The 4,980-nt window shown below is 40.7% G+C and overlaps 1 non-coding gene across 1 annotated transcript; it reads right to left on the bottom strand.

Annotated features, from left to right (window-relative positions):
- Positions 1-3,584: 3,584 nt before the first annotated feature.
- On the bottom strand, positions 3,585-3,688 carry LOC148580824 (small nucleolar RNA R71). Its single transcript, XR_015894684.1, has one exon. It is a non-coding gene; the product is annotated as a small nucleolar RNA R71 (small nucleolar RNA).
- Between the last annotated feature and the right edge of the window lie 1,292 nt (positions 3,689-4,980).

Genomic DNA, 4,980 nt, shown 5'->3' with positions numbered 1-4,980 from the left:
GTTTATGTTCTCTCCTTTCATGATGCTGTAGATGAGTACAACTCTCTCCTTGGTCACCTCTGAAGTGTTGGATGTGGGGATTAGGGACCTCCTCACAAATTCTAGCCACCCTCTAGCTTGGGGGCTCAAATCTCTTCTCCCCAATTGGTTTGGTATCCCATCCTTGTCATTGATCCAACGCACATGCATCACACAAATCTTATTCAGGATCTCATTAAACCTAGGGTCTTGCTGCTTCATTCTTTCTTCATAGCTCTGAGTGGAGCTTGTCCTCTTCACCATTAGCATTATTTCTATGCTAGAGGGACTGTAGTCAATGGACTTCTGATGCCAAGGCATCTTAGGCTAGTTTCACTAGTATTTTTCTGTTAGTTTTAGTGGTTTTATGCATTTTCTTGAGCTTAAAGTAACCAAGAATGGTTAAAAGAATAACAAAGCAATGAACCACCCAAACAATATGATTTTGATGCAAATTCCATGAGTTTTAGTTATATTACTTGAATGCTATGAATGGAAGATTTCTCATGAAATTTTGCAAGACTTTGATGCATTTGTTTGGATGATTTCAGGGAAGAAGAGGCTAAGCAAGGAAGCAACAAAATCAATAAAGGAAGCTTGAATATCACATGTGGAGTTTAAGTTCCAGTTTAAGCCTAAACTGGAGCTTAAACGCCAGAATCATGAAGGCTAAGAAATGCTGGAATTGAAGTTTAACCTCCAGTTTAACCTTAAACTGGAGGTTAAACGCCAGAATGAAAAGTCTCACCAAGGAAGCATTCCACGTTTAACCTCCAGTTTGACCTCAAACTGGAGGTTAAACGCCAGAATGATAATGCCACTCAGGAAGGAGTTCCACGTTTAACCTCCAGTTTAACCTTAAACTGGAGGTTAAACGCCAGAATGGGAAAAGCACCAGGGAGCCATTTCCACGTTTAAGCTCTAATTTGACCTCAAACTGGAGCTTAAACGTGTTCGACCAAGAACTCTCCTCCAGGGTTGCTCTCTCCATTTCCACGTTTAAGCTCCAGTTTGACCTCAAACTGAAGCTTAAACGTGTTCGACACCTCCAGGGCTACCTTCCAAGCTTCCACGTTTAACCTCCAGTTTAACCTTAAACTGGAGGTTAAACGTGTTCGACCTCCAGGATGCCTCCTTCCATTTCCACGTTTAACCTCCAGTTTAACCTTAAACTGGAGGTTAAACGTGTTCGACCTCCAGGGCTGCCCTTCCTATATCCACGTTTAAGCTTCAGTTTAACCTTAAACTGAAGCTTAAACATGTTCGACTACATGACTCTCCAGGGCTGCCTTCTTCCATTTCCACGTTTAAGCTTCAGTTTAACCTTAAACTGAAGCTTAAACGTGCTCCTACAAAAGGCCTCACTGGAAGTGTCTGGCGTTTAAGCTGCAGTTTAAGCTTAAACTGCAACTTAAACGCCACTCTTGGAAAAGGTTTCTAGACCAAAAATATTGTGGTTTAAGTTAGTATTTGAGCACAAACATTAACTTAAACTTATTCTGGTATGAAACCCAATTGAATATCATGGTTTATGGGATTGGGCCTGAAGGATTGATGAGTTTGAAATTTCAATTTGTTGAGTCATGTGTCATTATTTGATTATCACTAAGTTGGCTCAATGAATGTTACAGAATTTGGATCAGCAGCCTCATCAAGATTATGGATCATAAACCCAAAGCAAAAGGAAAGCAGGGAGAGGCCTCAAAGCCCAAGAAACACAACAGAAGCTCAATATAGAAAGTGTATAAATAGGATAGAATTTAAGTTAGAAGGGAACTTTTGAGAACTTTGGATCATTTTCTTTTAGTTTTGTAATTGAATTCAGAGCTATGACTCACTAAACCCCTTTCATTGGGTTAGGGAGCTCTATTGTAATTCAATGAATCAATAATAGTTTATCTTCTTCTTCAATCTTTTCTCTTGAATTTTGTTAGAAAGCTTCTCGTTCTAATTCCATTGGGTAGTTGTCTTGGGAAAGAAACTACCCATAATTGGAATCCTTCGGAACCTTGGGAAAGGAATGGAGGATTCATGCTAGAGAAGCTTTCTCACAGTGAATTGGATTGGGGTTTGGATGGATATTGTGACATGTAATCCTACCAAATTGTGGTTCATGAAACTGTGTGGTATAATCAGTGATCGAGCATCATCTCTTCTTATGAACATTTAAACCAAGGGATTGGGAATTTGTTTGTTTTTAGAGAGAATTGGTGAGCCAAGGGATTGGGATCCAATCATATAAGATTGCCAAGCAAAATTTAATGAACGCATTGGTTGAGGAAGAGATACTCATGTTTTGATTCGGAGATCTCAATATCTCCTAACACCCAATGAATTCCCCATTTCTGATTTCCAATTTCTCTTTACATTCTGCAACTCAATTCTTGCAATCACCCCCATTCCCTTTTAATTTCAGCAATTTACATTCTGCTCTTTAATTCATGCAATTTAAGATTCCGCCATTTCAATTTCTTGTCATTTACTTTTCCCGCCAATTTTACATTCCGCAATTCTCATCTAAATCTTGATTCCGCTCAACTAGAACACACTTCTAATCTGAATTGCTCACTCAACCAATCCTTGTGGGATTCGACCTCACTCTATTGTGAGTTTTTACTTGACGATAACCGGTGCACTTGCCGGAAGGAATTTTGCCGATCGTGCAATTTCCTAAATCGTAGCATAACAAGTTTATGCGCATCAAGTTTATGGCGCCGTTGCCGGGGATTGGTTTTCGATTGACAACTCTCAAATTGGAAGTTAACTAGATTGAGCATTTTTTTTTTGTTTTGATTCATTCAGTACAAGTTACTTGTTGAATTTTAATTTCTGCACATGCTTTCTTTCTTTATGCCTTTAAATTCAAGCAACTAACTCACTGACTCACTAACTGTTTGAATTAATTCCTCAATTGCTCTAACCATACTCTTCCATTAACCAAGAGTATTTCACTTGTTTGTTGCCTGTGTTGTGTTCTTGTATGACAGGTAGGAGAGGAGAGACATCAACTCCTCCATATACCGAACCAGAGAGGACCCTTTCATAGACTGAGAAGGGAAGCAAGAGGGAAGAGAGTAGTGGGAGAAGAGGAATCTGAAGGAGAATCTGAGGACAATTTTGAGGAAGCTCTAGATCTCAACATGGATAGAGAAGTTCACAACCATGAGAGAGCTGATGGAAACAATGCCATTCCTGAGAGGAGGGTTCTTAGTTCATACATAAACCCAACCTCTGGGAATTGTGGTAGTAGCATCCAGAAACCACCCATTCAGGCCAACAATTTCGAGCTCAAACCACAGCTAATATCACTGGTGGAGAATCATTGTTCATTTGGTGGAAGTGCTAATGAAGATCCCAACCAACATCTCACAAAATTCCTGAGAATTTGTGACACTGTGAAGTCCAATGGAGTCCAGGAAGATGCCTATAAACTGCTTTTGTTCCCATTTTCACTTAGGGACAAAGCAGCTAAGTGGCTGGAATCATTCCCAAGGGGGAGTCTAACAACATGGGATGAGGTGGAAAGCAAGTTTCTGGCACGTTTTTACCCCCCACAAAAGGTCAATAGGCTTCGATCTGAGGTTCAAACTTTTAGACAACAAGATGGTGAAACTCTCTACGAGGCATGGGAGAGATTCAAGGATTTGACAAGGAAATGCCCACCAGACATGTTCCATGATTGGGTGCAATTGCATATTTTCTATGATGGACTCTCTTATGAATCAAGGAAAGCTGTAGACCATTCATCAGGAGGTTCATTGAACAGGAAAAAGACTGTGGAAGAGGCCATTGAAGTGATTGAGACAGTGGCTGAGAATGAGTACTACTATGCATCAGAAAGGCACAACACTAAGGGAGTCATGGAGCTGAACCATGTTGATACAATTCTAGCCCAAAACAAGGTGTTTGCCAAGCAACTAGCAGAGCTTACCAGGCAATTAGAAACAAAGCAAGTGGCTGCAATACACACACAAGATCAAGAGGAAGTAAGCATTGAAGGAGGTGATTGGGAAGAGGCCAACTATGTGGGAAACCAACAAAGGCAATCATATGATCCACACTCCAACACTTACAACCCAGGATGGAAAAATCACCCAAACTTTGGGTGGGGGAACCAACAAACCCAACCACAAAACCACAAACCTTACAACCACAACCAACATAACAATTCCACATACCAAAACTCCAACCAAAGATCATACCAAGCCACACAAAACACTTACCCCCAACCATCATATCATGGCCAAAATAATCAACCTACCCAACTTAATCCGAACCAACAATTTCAAGATCAATTAAACCGGATAGAAGGAATGATGGCAACCATGAGTCAAGACATAACCGAATTGAAAAGCTTCAGGGATGATGTGAGAGCTACCTTAAGGAACCATGGTGAAAAACTCAAGAGGATGGAATCTCAAGTGGGAGAGCTATCTCAACAGGCCGTCAAATCAACTGCAGTGTTCCCTAGTGACACAGAAAAGAATCCTAAAGGGGAACAAAAGAGAGTGAGATGGGAAGAATGCAAGGCCATCACCATACTGAAGGAAGTTTCAGAAGAAGAAGGAATCAGGCCCTCAGAGCAGGAGCCAGAAATCTTGAAGGAAGGTGTGGAAGAAGTTAAGCAGGAAAGTGGAACTGAGCGAGCCAAGGAACTGCAAAAAGGCATGCTGGAAATATACCAACCAAAAGCACCATTTCCTCAGAGGTTAGGAGGAGGTGAAAAAGGGAAAACCTATTCAAGGTTTTTAGAGACATTTAAGTCTCTCCATGTCAATATTCCCTTTCTTGAGATTCTCCATCAAATGCCTACACACATCAAGTACTTAAAGGAATTGTTAAGCAAGAAAAGAGTTTTGAAGGGAGGACAAACGGTAACAATGAACAAAGAATGCAGTGCTCTCATCAAGAAGGACACACTCTCTAAGAAAACGGACCCAGGAAGTTTTCATATCCCCTGCA

The sequence above is a fragment of the Arachis ipaensis genome, chromosome B10, assembly GCF_059453495.1.
Source record: "Arachis ipaensis isolate K30076 ecotype BB chromosome B10, ASM5945349v1, whole genome shotgun sequence".
Classification (NCBI taxonomy): domain Eukaryota; kingdom Viridiplantae; phylum Streptophyta; class Magnoliopsida; order Fabales; family Fabaceae; genus Arachis; species Arachis ipaensis.
The sequence above is the reverse complement of the archived record's forward strand: the minus strand, read 5'-3'. Positions and strand labels throughout refer to the sequence as shown.